This window comes from Papio anubis, chromosome 2 (genome assembly GCF_008728515.1).
Source record: "Papio anubis isolate 15944 chromosome 2, Panubis1.0, whole genome shotgun sequence".
NCBI lineage: Eukaryota > Metazoa > Chordata > Mammalia > Primates > Cercopithecidae > Papio > Papio anubis.
This window is the reverse complement of record NC_044977.1, coordinates 48,285,589-48,304,316: the sequence shown is the minus strand read 5'-3', so window position 1 is coordinate 48,304,316 and position 18,728 is coordinate 48,285,589. Positions and strand designations below refer to the sequence as shown.

The following is an 18,728-nucleotide window of genomic DNA, read 5'->3' as shown; positions in this document are numbered from 1 at the left end:
TGAGAACATACGAACTATGCACCATTTTCCAATATTCTGAAGAAGTGTAATAGTTTAATACATGAGTTTTTTTCAGGTGATGGGAAACATTGTGGCTGTTGGTGGGATCTGCTGAAGGCAGGGACTTCACTGTGATGACGGAGCTCTCTGCCTCAGGTTTGCTGCAGCCCAGGATTTTTGTATGAGGCCATGGTGTTGTGAATTTTTTGTTCCAAAGATTCCTGGATGTGATCTGTGTGAATTCCATGTACATCATGAGCTCTTTCCTTCTGTGATCCTGGTGGTCATTTATTATTTTTTAACCTTCCCAAAAAGATGCAGTGTGAACCTGGTGATCAAAGAGCAGCTTCTGGTAGGGCCTTGGGGTCTCCCGCTGGCCCATGTTGATTTACAGATGCCATATAATGTAGTGTAGGGTGGTCTTTCCCTGGGTTTGCAGGCAGCGGTGTGCTGATGAGTCTTTCTTTATTTTTTTTATTTTTTTTGGAGTCTTGCTCTGTCTCCCAGGCTGGAGTGCAGTGGTGTGATCTCGGCTCACTGCAAGCTCCGCCTTCCGGTTCACGCCATTCTCCTGCCTCAGCCTCCCGAGTAGCTGGGACTACAGGTGCCTGCTACCACACCCAGCTAATTTTGTTTTTGTATTTTTAGTAGAGACCATGTTAGTAGAGACCATGTTAGCTAGGATGATCTCGGCTCGTCTCGATCTCCTGACCTCATGATCCGCCCGCCTCGGCCTCCCAAAGTGCTGGGATTACAGGCGTGAGACACTGAACCAGGCCCCTACTCCTTCTGAAGAAAGGAACAACTGTATCTTATGTTTGCCACACAGTATTTGTTTCCTCAGCTCCACAAAGGTCTGACAAATGGTAAGGTTCTGGTTATGGTGGTGTAAAAAATGACTCCAGATTCCACCTCTACCCATTCACCATAGGGCAGTACAACGGGGAGTTACACAAAAGGTGTCCAGCTTGTAGCCTATCATAAATCTGGTGCCAAAGACAAAAGATATTTTATGTTGTAGTTGGCATCTTGTAAATACAAGTACATTCTGGGGCATGAGGTTCCTGTAGAAATGTTTATTTTGGCGGTGGCACTGTAGGGCAGATAGTATTTGCCGGAACTTGCCTCAGGCCTCTTCCTCCTGCTTTTGGTGGGGCTCTAGGATGTAGTGAAGTAGCTACATGACTCGGTGTAGAGTGCCCATGATGGCAGTCACTGGAAGGAGCTGGTTGAGACTGGGTGATTCGGGGTCCTCATTATATCAACTTCATAGCTATCAACTCCAGAGGCTGGAGGAGCTCTGCTGACCTCTCTAGGTGACCTTCACAGCCACCTGGATCCCAGTGAGAATGTTCTGGGGTAACTGTACCTTGGCTGCACCTGGGTGCTCAATAATGTCAACTGGACTCTCTCCCAACCTCTGACTCTGTGTCCTTCCCTCAGTGTGGATGTCGTGCTCAGGTGGGCTTTCCCTTCAAGGTGACAGGATGGCACCCACAGCCCCAGCCACCCAACAGAAATAGACCTTCTCTCCCCTGCTACCAACCCTTGCCTTGACCCTCGCCACCTGATTGGTCACGTGCCCAGACGTTAGCTAATCACTGTGGCTGGGTAGGTTGGGCTCTTCTGATTGGCCAGGTTGAAGTCATGTGGCCACTGTCACCAGGGATACTTAGAGCTGCTCCCCTGTTTGGGTGGGAGATGGTATACCCACTGGCTTCTGTGTAACAGAATCCATGGTGGCATTTTTCCCTCTCCCATCACCTCCTCCCCAGGCTCCATTTCACCCATGCCAGAAAGGAACAAGGTCTGTCTGAAGATAGGATTTGGGATTCCCCTCAGCTTCAAGATTTGCTCCTTGTCCTGGTGCCATCAGCTACTCACTCAACGAACATGCACTGAGCAGTCTCAATATGCCAGGCTGTCACTAGGTGTGATACAAGGATGATACAGGGATGAGCAGGGCTAATGGGATTCCTGTCCTCCAGGAGCTGACACTCTAGCGGGAGTGCACAGACAAATCAAAGACCAATTCAGATCAGATTGAGTCCAGATGAATAAAGAGATAGGATGGGATGGAGGGTGTCATGGAGGTGTCCCCAGCAAATCCCAATTCACTCACCATGCACTCAGCCTCATGCAGTATAGATCATAGGAAAGGGAGTACACATCATAGAAAGTCACCTTTATGTTCAGGCAGCTGATGAAGTCCTGTGGGCTCAGCTTGTTCAGGTCAAAGGTTATGCGGGCCACATCCATCTTCTTGGCAAGCTTATGGGAGAGAGACAGTGGGTGCCTCATTCTCTGCATCGAGACAAGCAGATGGTTAGCACCCCTTGAAGACTTCCCCCAGGGTCCCAGTTTTCTCCCCGGACAGGTGGGACCTCACCTGTTCTGATGGGGGCTGCCATTTCTGCCCCTTCTGGAGGACCAGGAACACTGTATTGCCTGCCAGAGCTTGGAAGGAAGGACTCTTCTGTCTCTACAGTTGTGCCATCTTCCTCCAGCACCAGGAAGAAGGGCTTGTCTGCCAGCATCAGAGTGTCCTGGACCTGGGGAATAAGGTGGGTGATGCTTCCGCCATCTCTAAAAAGTCACAGAGCCAGTCTGGGAAAGCCCCACGTCATAGCTCCTCAGATGCCAGGGAAAGAACAAGTGGGCTGGGGTCTATGGGGTAGAACTGGAGCCCAGGCCCTCTGCTGTGGAATCACTATGTAGAGACTTTATCATGGTACCTCTTGGCGCCTGGCTTCAGGGTTCATAGTCTAGAATAATGTTGTCCAATAAAATATAATGTAAGCCACATATGTAATTTTTAATTGAGATACCATTTACATATTATAAAAGTCACCCTCTTAAAGTGTACAATTCAGATCCAAGTACTAGGCAAAATGGTGAGACTCCATTTCTAAAAAAAAAATACATAAATTAGCCAGGTGTGGTGGTGTGTACCTGTAGTCCCAGCTACTCAGGAGACTGAGGTGGGAGGAACACCTGAGCTCAGGAGATCACGGATGTGGTGAGCTGTGATCATGCCACTGCACTGCAGCCTAAGTGACAGAGTGAGACCCCGTCTCCGAAAAAGCATGTAATTCAGCAGAGATGGTGTTTCACCGTGTTAGCCAGGATGGTCTCCATCTCCTGACCTCGTGATCTGCCTGCCTCGGCCTCCCAAAGTGCTGGGATTACAGGCGTAAGCCACTGTGCCCAGCCAGACATTTTTGTATTATTTTTTGCTTTTTGAGACAGGGTCTTGGCTGTTGCCCAAGCTGGAATGCAGTGGCACAGTCACTGCTTACTGTAGACTTCACTCTGGAGCTCCAGTGATGCCCCCACCTCTCTGTGCAGCTGTGTGACCTCAGGCAAGTTACTTAACCTCTCTGTGCAGCTGTGTGACCTCAGGCAAGTTACTTAACCTCTCTGTGCAGCTGTGTGAACTCAGGCAAGTTACTTAACCTCTGTGTGCAGCTTCAGTCGAGTTACTTAAATTCTCTGTGCAGCTATGTGACTTCAGGCAAGTTACTCAATCCCTCTGTGCAGCTGTGTGGCCTAAGGGAAGCTACTTAAACCTCTCTGTGCAGCTGTGTGACTTCAGGCAAGTTACTTAACCTCTCTGTGCAGCTTTGTGGCCTCAGGCAAGTGACTTAACCTCTCTGTGCAGCTGCTTTGCCTCCGGCAAGCCATTTAACCTCTTATGTACAGCTGTTTTGCCTCTGGCAAGTGACTTAACCTCTCTGTGCAGCTGTGTGGCCTCAGGGAAGTTACTTAAACTCTCTGTGCAGCTGTGTAGCCTAAAACAAGCTACTTAACCTCTCTGTGCAACTGTGTGATCTCAGCAGTTACTTAATCTCTCTGTGCAGCCCTGTGGCCTCAGGTAAGTTATTTAACCTCTCTGTGCGGTGTGTGGCCTCAGACAAGTTACTTAACCACTCTGTGAAGCTGTGTGACATCAGGCAAGTTATGTAGTTTCTCTGTGCAGCTGCATGGCCTCAGGCAAGTTACCTAACCTCTCTGTGTAACTGTGTGACCCCAGGCAAGTTACTTAACCTCTTGTGCAGCTGTTTTGCCTCTGGCAAGTTACTTAACCTCTCAGTGCGGCTGTGTGGCCTCAGGCAAGTTGCTTCACCCCTCTTTGCAACTCTGAGACTTCAGAGAAGAGTTTTTGTTTTGTGAGGACAGCCTCAGGCCAAAGGTGCTGTGGCCCTGACATTCATAGCAGGCCCATGTTTTGGCAGAATTGAGCTATAACCTTTGGCTACATGTAGAGTGGATTAGTGGTTTAAGGTCACCAGAAGGTGGGAGATTTGTTAGAGATGCTGCTTCTGTGGATTTCTAGAGGGAGGCAGAGATTGTTACCTAGGTCAGCTCCTGATTAGGGCAGCGAGTGGATTAAGGCAGTGTGTTCCAGCATGTGTCCTAGAGAATGCTGGGTCTTCAGGGTACTGATAGATGTCATAAGAAAAATGAGCCTTTGGCCAGTTAGTTGTGGGATATCCAGGTTACACAAAGTTAAACAGATTTATGTGTGTGTGTATGCGTGTACAAGCATGTTCTTTGCTCAACATAAGAAAAGTTCTAAGTGGGCTGCTACATGAAACTTTGAAAGTGAAAATGAGCCAGGCGCAGTGGCTCATACCTGTAACCCCAGCATTTTGGGAGGCTGAGTCGGGTGGATCACTTGAGGTCAGGAGTTTGAGACCAGTCTGGCCAACATGGTGAAACCCCGTCTCTACTAAAAATACAAAAATTAGCTGGACGTGGTGGCAGGCGCCTGTAATCCCAGCTACTCGGGAGGCCGAGACAGGAGAATCTCTTGAACCCAGGAGGTGGAGGTTGCAGTGAGCCGAGATCGCGCCACTGTCCTCCAGCCTGGATGACAGAGTGAGACTCCATCTCAAACAAAACAAAACAAAACAAAACAAAACAAAACAAAAAACTGAAAATGTAGCTGCATTAGCCTGAGAGCCAAGCCATGCAGCAGGTGGCTTATGGATGAGGCTTGTCGGGTCTTTGCTGGGGATGGAAGTCATGGGGTGTGAGAGCGGTGGGTGAAGTCAAGAGCAATGCCAAAGGGAGGAAGGGCCACTTCTTTCTCAGGCAGCTCTCATTTCCCATGGGAGGATGGACTTTGGGGTCAGGTGGGCCTGAGGTCATGTTCTTACTTAGCTACTCACTGGCTTTGTCCTCCTGGTAGGTCATTTTACCTCTCCGAGGCTACAGTTTGACATGAGGATAATACTGCATTTCACAGGGCTGTCAAAAACAGATATCAAGGTTGGGAGTTAAATCCAGTTTCAAAAAAAACCCCAAACAGGGATATTAAAGCAGGCATACTGGGTGGGTACCTGTTATCCCAGCTACTCAGGAGGCTGAGGCAGGAGGATTTCTTGAGCCCAGGAGTTTGAGGCTGCAGTGTGATATGATTAAGACTGAATAGCCACTGCGGTCAGCCTGGGCAACATAGCAAGACCTTATCTCTAAAAAAAATTTTTTTAAACCAGGGATATCAGTAGATGATGGCTGTCATCATCATTATTATAATTCTCTACCACATGTCTTGTCAGTGTTCATAGTAGCCTTTTCCTGTGTTAGTTCGTGACTCAGATCTCTGCTAGGTGGCCTCTCCTAACGCTGCCGTTTGGGTAATGTCATCAACAAATTCCCGGTCCGAACAGACACTGAAGTGAGCTCGGCCTGTCTCGGGGCTGTCATTACGTCTGCAGCCTCTGATGAACCTCACTTCTGGCCTGCTGAGGATAAGCCAACGCACCCACCACCCCCCTCTTTCTTTTGAGGAGTCCTTTTCTCTGCACAGAACTTCTGGTGAAGGTGGTGGGAGTTGTTCTTGCAGAGCACATGGGATTCTAGCGGCCTGGCAGTGGGCCAGGATCTTGTTGCCATGGTGACTGACACTGTTTTCACTGAAATGTTGCCAGATCCTGAAGATCTTCCTGGACAATCTCTTTGCTATCATCCTGCTGAAGCAGGTCACAGCCATGCGCTGCTTGGACATGAGTGCCTCCCGTAAGAAGCTGACCATGGTAGATGAAAACGACACTTGCCTGGTGTATGACATTGACTGCTTTTTCAGGTGATGTCCTCGAGGGGGCCCAGGGACATTGTCCTTTGATTAGAGACCCTCCTCTAGCTTCCCAGCCCCTGCAGGAGGCTCTCCAGTTCTGGCCCTGGCAGGTCTCTGGGAGGAGCAGTGAGGGGCAGGGGCCAAGCACAGGTGCAGAGTCCCAGAGGCCCTGGGCCACAACCTGCTCCTCCCACACAGGCACAAGCCACAGGGCCTGGACTGGCCTCTTTAACTTTGGTTTCCTTGCCAATGAGATGAGCCAGCAGAGCCTTTCTTAAGCATTTACCATGAACAGGAAATGGAGCGATGACTCTGAGGGGAGCGTGTTGTCGGCGTTCAGTGAATGGGGCGATGGATGCACTTCCTTTGCAGAAGTCTGCGTCTTACCTGTGCAGGCCTGCCTGTGTCTATGCGCACCTATAGCACGGGAAGGAAACAGGATCAGTTTTGTCATCTGACAGGGGCATGGGAATGGGCAAGCCTTGCCTTCTACTTAATTCACAAGAATGCTAGAAGAGCCGTTAGAATGCGAAGTGCTTGGATCTTTGGAGGCCTAGGCATTGTTTAGTGGAGTCATCCAGCCCTGTGACCTGAGGAAGTGTCACCAGAGAAGATAGCCCGGCAGCTCTGTGCCCAGGGCCTGACTGGCTTTCTGCTGGGCTCGTGCAGTTCTTTGTCTCTTTCAGGCTTTGAAGGTGGGGAGGGCTGGTTTGGCAGAATCGAGTTCCCCTTAAAGCTGGAGCCCCTCCTAACTGGTTTCCTCAGCCTTACCAGGCTCCTCCTTGTCCTCAGCAGCAGAATCAAGAAGGGGAGGGGCCTGGAGTAGGGAGCAGCCTCAATCAATTAGAAGGGGTTACCTGGCCACCTCAAGCCCAGTGGTGACTCCCTGTCAGTCTCAACTCACTCATGTCCCGGAGAGAGTAGAATGGTTTGGGGGAAAGAGAGGGCACAGTCTTCAGGCTGACCTGGGCTTGGGTCCTGCCTGCATCCCTTACTGTGTGATCTTAAGTTAGTGAGCCTCTCTGAGCCTTGATTACTTTTCTCTAAAATGAAATTAGTAATTGCCCCTCACAGAATTGCTACAGGAATACATGAGATACCACAGTGCCTAGCTCAGTGCTGGAGACAAAATGGGGCCTGAAATGTTACCTCCCTTCTCCCCAGCCTCACCTCCCACCTATATGGGGCGTAGCTGGCCCCAAATGTGAATCTGTGTCTGAGCCTAGAACCATACAAGTGTGCAAGGGTGTGTGCTCCACCATCCCCACTGCTGGTTCTGTAGCAGACTAGGGGAGGTGATTCTCAGCCCTGCCAGGAGACATCAGCATTGCCAGCTGTGACATTGCCTGCTGGCTTTTCCTCTTCTCCACTACTCCTCCCCCTACACATAAAATAGCTATATATTTTTTTCTAATTATAGAAGCAATCCACGATCATTATAAAAGATTCAGACATTGTAAAACATTCTAGGCAGAAAGTGTGAGCATCTGCTGGTCCCCAAGGCTCCAGGGCTGAGTAGGGAACTGAGGTGCAGTGGGTGCCTCCCAGGGTGACTCTATTTTCACAATGTGTGGACTGTAAATACAAAGACAAGATATTATTTTCAAATCTTACAAATAACTCACTGTTCTTTCTCTTATTATCAAACAGAATAGATAGACGTTCATGACAGAACAAATTCAGGCAAACAAAAAAGATTTTATAATTATGCAATTTCACCCAGAAATGCTGTTAATCTTTTGGAATATCATATTCTTTTTTTTTTTTTTTTTTTTTGAGACGGAGTTTTGCTCTTATTCTTGTTGCCCGGGGTGAAGTACAATGGCACAATCTCAGCTCACTGCAACCTCTGCCTCCCAGGTTCAAGCAATTCTCCTGTCTCAGCCTTTTTTGGAACATATTCTTGTAAACATTCTTCTGTGTATAGAGATGTATATGTCTTCTGTAATAGAAGTGGAATCCCACTTTGCCGATTCTTTTTTTTTTTCTTTTTTTTTTTTGAGACGGAGTTTCGCTCTTGTTGCCCAGGCTGGAGGTGCAATGCCATGATCTTGACTCACTGCAACCTCCACCTCCTAGGTTCAAGCCATTCTCCTGCCTCAGCCTCCCAAGTAGCTGGGATTACAGGCACATGCTACCACGCCCGGCTAATTTTTGTATTTTTACTAGAAACAGGGTTTCACCATGTTGGCCAGGCTGGTCTCGAACTCCTGACCTCAGGTGATCCACCTGCCTTGGCCTCCCAAAGTGCTAGGATTACAGGTGTGAACCACTGCACCCGGTCTGATTCTCCACTTTCTATACAGGGACTCATATTTCAGGAGAATATATTTTTTTAAATATTATTATCCTTTAAGTTCTAGGGTACATGTGCACAATGTATACATGTGCCATGTTGGTGTGCTGCACCTATTAACTCATCATTTACATTAGGTATCTCCTAATGCTATCCATCCCCCCTCCCCCCACCCCACGACAGGCCCTGGTATGTGATGTTCCCCATCCTGTGTCCAAGTGTTCTCATTGTTCAATTCCCACCTATGAGTGAGAACATGCAGTGTTTGGTTTTCTGTCCTTGCGATACTTTGCTCAGAATGATGGTTTCCAGCTTCATCCATGTCCCTACAAAGGACATGAACTCATCCTTTTTTATGGCTGCATAGTGCAGTGTATATGTGCCACATTTTCTTAATCCAGTCTATCCTGATGGACATTTGGGTTGGTTCCAAGTCTCTGCCACTGCGAACAGTGCCACAATAAACATACATGTGCATGTGTCTTTATAGCAACACGATTTATAATCCTTTGGGTATATACCCAGTAATGGGATGGCTGGGTCAAATTGCACTTCTAGTGCAATTTGAGGAATCGTCAGGAGAATATTTTTCAAAAGTAACACCTGCTTACTCAAAAATTCCAACAACATGCAGGTGCATGGAGGGGATTGCCTCTGTTCATTTCTTTTTGGTCCCCTTTCCTCCTTTTCCCTCCATCCCACTGTAAGCAATTTAGTGGGATTCAGTCTTTAAGAGGGTATTGGGCTGAAATGTGCAAGCGCTGGCCAAGCCCAGGGTGGTTCTCACAGGATCCCCACCGTCCCTGTCCCCCAGGAACCAAACGCCAACAGTGTGGCCTGGAACACCTGGTATGAGGACATGCTCTGCTTCTCGGGAGGAGGCTACCTCAACATCAAAGCCAGCACCTTCCCTGTGCACCAGCAGAAACTGCAGGGCTTTATGGTTGGCTACAGTGGTTCCAAGATCTTCTGCCTCCATGTCTTCATTTCTGCCGTAGAGGTGCTACAGGTAACTGGGAGTGCCTGTCCACTCTCAGTGCTGGCAAGGCTGACAAGACCAGGGAAGCCAGGCCCCTTGCTGGTGCTTTGGGGAGAGTAGCAAGGAGAGAAGAATGGCAACTGTGATGTCGTAGGAGGCAGTCTGGGCTTGGAACCTGTGGTCCTATATCCACTCCTTGCAACCTGCGTTTCTGGGGGCAAATAGCTCAAACTCCCTGTGCCTCAATTTCTTCCTGGTCTCCATTCTGGTAGGGATGGGAGGGGTATACAGTGTTGTCAGTAGAGTGTATTTTACAGAGAGCCCAACGTGGGCCAAGTGGAGTGAGCAGCAAAGCCGAGAGTCCAGCAGGGTGTGTGTGTGAGCACATGTGTGATGGTGGTGATGTGTGTGCGAGAGAGAGGGGAAGAGAGAGAATGAGTGGGTGGGGGTGAGTCCTGAGGTCTGTGAGCCAATAAGGGAGCATGGGACTCTGCACAAGCCCCCTGAACTAAGAGGAGGCCACAGCAGAAATGGGGCACTGAAGGGAGGAGCCACAGAATGGAGGAGGGCAGAACCACAGACAGGCGGCTGAGATTGACCTCCCGAATGCAGGCTTGTCTCCCCTCCGCCTCCTGCACCCCACACAGATGGTGCTCACTGTAGGATTGCCATAAAACAGAGACACAAACCAGCAAGAAACTTTAGCCCTTAGCACCCCATCCTCAGGACAGAATCGCTCCTAAACATGTTGAAATACATCTGCTTAGACCTTTTCTGTGTGAATATGTAATGTATGCATAATATATAATTAGGAGCATGTGATTTTATAACATTTTTAAACAAAAGTGGAATCACACTGCAAATACTGTTTCATGACTTTTATGTGTGTAAGTATCGCTACCTATAGATGGAACCTCAGATTTACTGTATTCCCTTAGCCTGGCCTGTAAACAAGACTTCTCATCCCTTCCTCTATGGCCATCTTCTTATTTCACCTCACATTCGGTTATGGCAGCCCTATCACTGTCTATGAAGTGCTGGCTATAAACTCGTCATCTGGCCTTTTCACTCAGCAATCTCCTGAAGCATGGTTCTGTGTCAGTAAATGTTCTTATCCAGCATGGCAAAATGTTAAGGTAATTGTAGACTCACATAAGTTGCAGGAAATAATATAGAGATGCCTTATACCCTTTGCCCAGTTTCCCACAATGATAACAGTGTGCAAAGCTACAGGACAATTTTCCCACCCATGTTGGCATGTGTAACTGCCCCCCACAGTCATGGCACTGAACATGGCCACCACCACAAGGTGCCTAGTGTTGTGCTACCCTTTTACAGCCAGCACCCCTCCTTCCTGCCTGGGCCCCACTGCATTGTATTTACAACTGCATTTTGTCCTGTCTTGTGGATGTTCCATTACTGACAGACAGGCGGAACAAAGAGTGTGCAAAGAAGCCCGGAGCAGGAGAGAAGGCTCCCCAGCCTGACTCTCGGTTGGCGCAGTTGCAGGCTGGCTCTGCCTTTCTTGGCTGCACTGTCCTGAAGCAGGAGATATAAGAAAAACAAGTAAAGGGAAAACAAGTCTAGCTGGAGCTATGATAACATTATCTGCAAGGCCAGGCAGGGGCCCCAAAGAAATGGGTTCCAAGAGCAGGGACGAGAAAAACAAGTTCTTAGTATCCCCCTGGAATTCTGTCCCCATGCCATCATTCTTTATTCTGCTCTTATAACTATTTTCATAACTATTTCTGCAAGTTTGCAAGGATTTTATAAGTTCCTGTTTTCCCATCTGTGCAGGATGGCAAAGGTCACAAGACATGTCTGAGTTGCAAAACCTGTCACAGTTTGATTAGCTGCCTTTGTTCTACTTCTGTAAGCTTGCTTTCCCCACCCCGCAATTTTCACGCCACTAGTTAGCCACTCCCCTTCAGTCGCCTGAATAAAAGTCAAGCCTGGTCTTTGTTCATTGCTCAGCCTCTGGATATTAATCCGCTGGGCCAGTGGCCACCTAAATGAAATCCTCCTGTTTCACCCATTGGTCTCTCCAGTCTCCTGATTCCCACAACATTTTGGCTAGCCAGCCAGGAGCAGAGACAACAGGTTTACTGTCTCATTTGCCTGTGGGACTGGAGCCCTGGGCCAGCAGAGACCTGTGACCCCAGGCGCCATTGGTAGAACTTCAACCCGGAGGGGAGATCAGCTCTCCTGTGGTCTGGTGCCCCTACCCGACAGTGCAGCGGAACCTAAAGGGGCTACAGGATGATTCCAGGAACAGCACACTTCAGGACCGCAGTAAGGTTTGGGGCCCAAGGCAGGACCTGTCCCATAAGGGTAGAAGGGAACTTGATCAGCTCCTGGGGGTTCACCAAGTAGTCTGACCCAGGATACAAGAGTGGCTCACAAAGTCAGATGAAACTGACACCCAGAGCATACAAGTAATCTGACCTAGGACACGAGAGTGGCTCGCTATTTCTGATGAAACCTACACCCCAACCGACCCAGGATGCGAGAGTGGCTTGCTAAGTTGGTTGAGAAAGGAAACGGAGCAGGGAGGTGTGTGGGTGCGTATGAAAGAGACGGTTCCAGGAGGAACCAACACAGGGAGTGATGTGTGGGGGTTGCAGGTCTCTTAGCGTAGACCGTACGCTCCAAGCGAAGTATGGGACGGATCAGGACTAGTGGCAAACATCCTACATGGGCTACCACATATGGCTCAGGAATTACTAAATTGTGGGGGGATTAACAATCACTCCAAAGATAAGCAGCGTCTGAAAGACTCCCACGAGGGAGATGATCTAATCAGTCTGAAGCAAAAGTGAGAGTGAGTGTGTTGTGCCAAAAAAGGAGGAAATGGGAGGGAAGTCGTCAAAACCCACCCCATTAGAATGTACGTTAAAGAACTTTAAGAAAGGTTATAAGGGGGACTATGGAATCAAATTGACCCCCCCAGAGGTTAAGAACTCTCTATGAAATAGAATGGCCCTCTTTTGGTGTAGGATGGCTGGCCTAAAGGACTATAGATAGATAAACAATTGGCCGTGTATATCAGGTGGTGACTAGGGTCGGAGAACAGCCAGGGCATCCAGACCAGTTCCCTTATATTGACTCATGGCTGAATGTAGCCCTGCCTATTAGCTTATTGCAGAACGCTAGTGGCTTGAGTCAAGCCAAAAGTGAAAGAGAATTCAGCTTCACTGTCAGCTACAGAGACAAAGGGAAAGCCACAGGAAAAACCAGTTTTGCAGGAACCACCAGAGGAGATAGAGACCCCTCCTCCCTACACTCCAATCTACCCACCCTTTACCAAGGCTGGCCCCTGAGCAGCCAGACTCAGATGGTGATACACGCCAAGCTACACCCCAGAGGGAGAAATCTGAGCCCTCACCCCAGGAGGTCAAGGAGGACAGTCAGAATGATCAAGCAGGCTGCCTCCAGTCTGGCTGCACCCAGGCTATGCAAATGCCTCTCAGGGAAACAAGGGGACCCCTTATTATAATGAACAGAGCCAAGTGCAAGGAGGAGAACAAACTTTCATTTACCAGCCTTTTTCAACCACTGATCTCCTAAACTGGAAACACCGTACTCCCTCCTACATGGAGAAGCACAAGCCCTCACAGATCTAATGCATTCCATCTTCCTGACACACAGTCCAACTTGGCCAGACTGCAAACAGCTCCTACTGGTGCTGTTTAACACTGAGGGGTGCCGGAGGGTAACCCAGGCAGCCCTCCACTGGTTAGAAGCCAACGCGCGAGAAGGCACACTTAATGTTCAGGCTTATGCTCAGGGCCAGTTCCGAGAAGCAGACCCTAACTGGGACCCAAATGATGCAGCCCAGTTTCAGCCCCTACAGAGGTACCAAGAAGCACTGGTGCAAGGATTAAGGGAGGGTAGAAAGAAGGCCATTGATACAGGAAAGATCTCAGAGGTGCTTCAGGGAATTGATGAAAGCCCTAGCCAGTTTTATGAGAGACTCTGTGAGGTGTTGCAGTTTTATACTCCCGCATTTGACCCCGAGGCCACTGAAAATCAGCACATGGTGAACACAGCATTTGTAGGAAAAGCCCAGGGGGACATTAGGGGGACGCTGCAAAAGCTAGAGAGCTTTGCAGGCGTGATTGCCACTCAGCTTTTAGAAGTGACCTGACCAAGGTGTATGTTAACCATGATTAGGAGGCAAAGAAGGAGGCTGATCAGAGACTCAGGAAAAAGACCGATTTGCTGGCAGCAGCACTTACAGAAGCGGGGGCAAGTGTCGTGAGAGGACGTGGACATAGGTGCAGACAAGGAAGAGGTCAAATCAGGCAAAGACCCAAGAATCAGGCAAGACTAGATAGGGACCAATGTGCATGGTGCAAGAGGAAAGGACATGGTAAGAATGAATGTCCAGAAGGCAATGAGGGAGAGGACGAAAGCCAAGCAGTTAGAAGGCTGCCAGCTAAAGGCTGTCATACCCAGAAAGAGCCAGATACCAACTTCATTGGGCTGGCAGGGATTGAAAGGTATGAGGACTAGGCCAGACTGGGCTCCATCTCCTTAGGCCCCCAGGAGCCCATGTCACAGTGGAAGTAGGGGGCCACCTGATGGACTTTAAATACTAGGGCTGAACACTTGGCAGTGATACAGCCCATGACTTTAAGCCTGCTCCATCCTGAAGAAATGGTGTTAACCCTTACCATCCTGCAGGCAGAGGAATGGAGACTGTATGCAGAAGGGTTGTCAAAGCTGTGCTAGATGAGCTGTATAAGTTACCTAGTAAAATTCCAGGAGTGTAGACTGAGGATAACCCCCCTGGCCTGGCTGTGAACCAGGCACCAGTGATAGTGGAACTAAAATTGGGGGTAACACTGGTTCAGGTTTGTCAATACCCACTTTCCCAAGAAGCTGTACAGGGCATTCAAGGGCATTTGAAACAGCTATTAGAACACAGGACCTTGGCCCGATGCCGGTCACCATAGAACACTCTGCTTTTGCCAGTGTGGAAACCAAGGACTAATGAATATAGACCAGTGCTGGACATACGTGTTGCAAACCAGGCCCCTGGGGATTCAGGAAATGGAAATTACACACGGCCAACTGGCCACAAAGCTCAGGAAGAGTGGAGCACATGAACTGGACACTCAAGCAGCTACTAAAGAAATATTGCCAAAAAACTCATCTAAGATAGGATCAGGTCCTGCCCATGATCCTCCTCCGAGTCAGGTGTACCCCCACCAAACAAACTAGATATTCACCCTCTGAAATCTTGTTCAGCCAGTCACCCCCAACCATAGGTCAAATTTTTTTTTTTTTTTTTTTTTGAGACGGAGTCTCGCTCTATAGCCCAGGCTGGAGTGCAGTGGCCGGATCTCAGCTCACTGCAAGCTCCGCCTCCCGGGTTTACGCCATTCTCCTGCCTCAGCCTCCCGAGTAGCTGGGACTACAGGCGCCCGCCACCTCGCCAGGCTAGTTTTTTGTATTTTTAGTAGAGACGGGGTTTCACCATGTTAGCCAGGATGGTCTCGATCTCCTGACCTTGTGATCCACCCGTCTCGGCCTCCCAAAGTGCTGGGATTACAGGCTTGAGCCACCGCGCCCGGCCATCATAGGTCAAATTAAAGGTAATTCCATGAGTTAGGGAAGCTAACCTTGAGAAGGCAGGTGCAGGCCTTAGGGAGAGCCATGCAAGAGATCCATGGCTGGGTACAGGAAAGAATGCCCATAGGCCTAATAGACCAAACACACCCCTTTAGACCCAGGGACTCTGTTTAGGTCAAGAAATAGAATCCAACCACTTCAAGACCCACATGGGATGGGCCCCATACTGTAATCTTGTCCACTGCCACTGCTGTTAAAGTTGCAGGAATCATGCCTTACATCTACCACAGTTGGCTGAAACCAGCAGCCCAGGACAAGTGGACCAGCCAGCAAGTCCCAGACCATCCGAACCGGCTGATCCTATGACAGGACCGAGGTGCCAGTGAAAGTGACAACAGCCCTGCTCTGGTGACTCTAGAAGCTGAACAGTCTACACACAGCTGAAGCTTGAGGAGACAGCAGCCCTGCTCTAGTCACCCCGGAAGCTGACTAGTCTATGCATGGCCAAGGTTTCATCAAGGAAGTAAATGTAGTTAGAAATCTTAAGCCCAGTAACTTTCCTTGTAATCTTAATTGTTTTACTATTAACCTGTCACTGTGCTCAACCTCCTCCCCTGGTTAAGGACCTCTGCTGTCCATACTGGGTATGAGTATACTATTCATTACTTTGTTCTTGCTACTCCCTCTATCCATGTTAGAAGGAGGGGTATGTGGAAAGTTTAGACTAACTGTTGTCTAGAAATTGATGACAATAGGAAGGTCGTCGAAGATATAACTGCAAAAATTCAAAAATTAGCCCATGTCCCAGTCCAAATTTGGAAAGGATGGTCTCCAGATACCCTCTTTGGGGGCTGGTGTTCGTCCCTTGGAGGATTTAAGACCTTAATAGGAATAGTTCTGGTCATATTTGGAGTCTGCCTCACACTCCCTTGTCTCCTACCTCTCCTCAAAAACATCCAATCAGCCATAGAGGTTCTTGTAACCAGGTAAACCACCACCCAACTAATGGCTTTAACCAAATATCAACCTTTGCCAAATAAAGAACTAACTCCTCGTGGAGAATTAAATTCTGATGATAATTCTTTCTATTAAACTTTATTTATAAACAGCATCAAAGGGGAGAATTAAGCAGGAAATATAAGAAAAACAAGTAAAGGCAAAACAAGTCCAGCTGGAGCTATGATAACATTATCTGCAAGGTCAGGCAGGGGTCCCAAAGAAATGGTTCCAAGAGTAGGGATGAGAAAAACAAATTCTTATCAGTCTCCCCCTGGAATTCTCTCCCCATGCCATCATTCTTTGTTCTGCTCTTATAACTATTTTTGTAACTATTTCTGCAAGTTTGCAAGGATTTTATATGTTCCTGTTTTCCCATCTGTGCAGGATGGCAAAGATCACAAGACATGCCTGAGATGCAAAACCTGTCACAGTTTAATTAACTGCCTTTGTTCTGCTTCTGTAAGCTTGCTTTCCCTGCCCCACAAGTTTTGTGCCATGGCTAGCCACTCCCCTTCAGTCACCTGAATAAACGTTAAGCCTGGCCTTGTTCATTGATCAGCCTCTGGATATTAATCCGCTAGGCTGGTGGCCACCTAAATGAAATCCTCCTGTTTCACCCATTGGTCTCTCCAGTCTCCTGATTCCTGCAACAGTCAGTCCAAGGCTCAGTTTCCCCATCTGCACAAAAGGGCCCCCTCCAGCTCTGACTCCGAGGGTCCAGCCTCAGTCTGTGTCTGTGAACAGTGCTGGGTGATGATCCTGTTGACCCCTCACATGCCTATGACAAAGAAGGTACCACAGAGACCTGGCGATGCCCATTGAACTAAGAGGACACTCAGGCCAGAGAGGAGCGGCTGCCACAGGCTGAGCAGTGGGGCAGTGGTTCCGGCTGGGACTGGTCCCAATCTCTCGTCTCCAAATGCTCACCATTGTGCCCATATTCTTGGAAGGAGGAAGTAAGGGAGAGGTGGACTGGGCAGCCTCAGGTGGATCTGAGTCTAGCCGCACCTCAGGCAGCTGAGGGTCCCCAGGTCTCAGTTTCTCATCTCTCCCCAGCAAGGCTGTGAAGCCAGGAGCCCCTGGTGGCTGTCACACAGGTGGGCAGAGGCCCCTCCTCCAAGGTTGCTGCCGTGTCTCTTCCCTGGCCTGGGGTCTGTGTACCCATGGCAGAGGCCACCACTGGGCAGGGTGATTACCCTGGGCCTTCCTGGTTCTCCCCCCCATAGATCTGGAACATCAGCCTGGAATGGAGACCTCATCATGGCCCTCCCTGTTTGCCACCCGTAGTGGCTGCCCATGCCATTCAGCCGTTCAGAGGCAGAGGCAGAGCCTACACCTGGGATCCCGAGGGCTAGGGCTCGGGTGCCCCAAGATGGCTGCCTCCATCTTCAGAGATGGCCACCCAAGGGCCCCGACCACACACCTTACAGCTCCTCACAGCTCTTCCCCAGTCCACGGAGGGGAAGTCAGAGAGCAATGGCTCAGAAAGTCCTCCACACTCAGGCTCGTGTGGGAACACTGAAGAGAGGAGCTCAGGGGGACCCTGTCATCGTGGGAGATGCTGAGGCCCCATAAAGCCTCACGCAGAGGAGAGGGTCTGGCTTCAGTCCCACCGTCTGCCTGCTGGAGCACCAAAGCCTCCCCAGGATTTCCTTTCACTTTGAGGGCAAGTGTCTCCCAGGTATGAATACTGAATCTCCCCCACTCAATGCCAATTTGCAATCTGAGAGGGGGAATCTTGTGGGACCTGCTTGAGCTCCCCAAGGGCCCATCAGAGTCTGTGCCCCCACCCCAGTGCCACTCCCCTCTGGAAGTGCCAGCCCTGTGAGAAGGCACCTTCTCCAGGTCTGGCTTCCACCATCGAGGAGACCCTTAAAAATGCCAAAGTCCTCAAGACCATTGGCCAGGGAAGCCTGGGTGAGGTGAAGTTGACCCAGCACAAACTCACTGGGATTCAGGTGGCTGTAAAAATAAAATTAGGGGCTCCCCCAGCCTTCTACATCTACACAGAAAGGTAGAAGTCACGAAGGCCCTGAGTGCCCCATCATAATAAAGCCATATCATGTCATTGAAACCTCGGACATCCCATACTGAGCTATGGTGATACTCATAGTGAAGACCTTTTCCACCAAACACTCCAGCCCGGCCACATGGAGGAGGAGGCGGCTCAAGCCATGTTTCTGCAAGTACTATCTGCCCTCCAGTACTGCCACCAAAGTCAGCCGCCAAGACCTGAGTGGCAGGACTCCTGGATGAAGAGCACAACACAAAAACAGCTGACGTTGGCTTCAGCACCACAGATTCCCAAGGCCAGAAACTGAGCGCCTTTGCTGGGACTCCCCTTAAGCTGCTCCAGAACTCTTCCTGGGCCACAAGTATCACAGCCCCACCATGGTCGTGTGGGTCTTGGCTCTCTCCTCTACCACATGGGACCAGGGCCCTGCCATTTGGCAGGCAGAACTTCTCAGGCTCAAAAAAAACATACTTCAAGGAAAATATGTACTGTCCATATTCCTTCCGAATTGAAATATTTGTCAAGAAATTTCTGATCCTTGACCCCAGAGAGTGACCCACAGAGGACCAGGTGATGCGGGACCCCTGGGTCAGTACTAGCCAGGGAACCCTCAGGCCACACATAGAGCTGCTCCAGTCACCTGGGCCCCCTGACAAGCTGACAGCCTGACTCTTGGTAGCCGTGACATTCTAGGCACATTGAGGAATCCCCAGTAGGAAAAAATATATATATAATTATTCCATGGCCACCTACCTTCCCCATCCCCCCAAAGTTAAATCCA

General features: G+C 49.4%; 1 pseudogene; it reads right to left on the bottom strand.

Moving 5' to 3' along the window:
- Positions 1-648: 648 nt before the first annotated feature.
- Positions 649-6,482, bottom strand: LOC101005999 (annotated as a pseudogene).
- Positions 6,483-18,728: the final 12,246 nt, after the last annotated feature.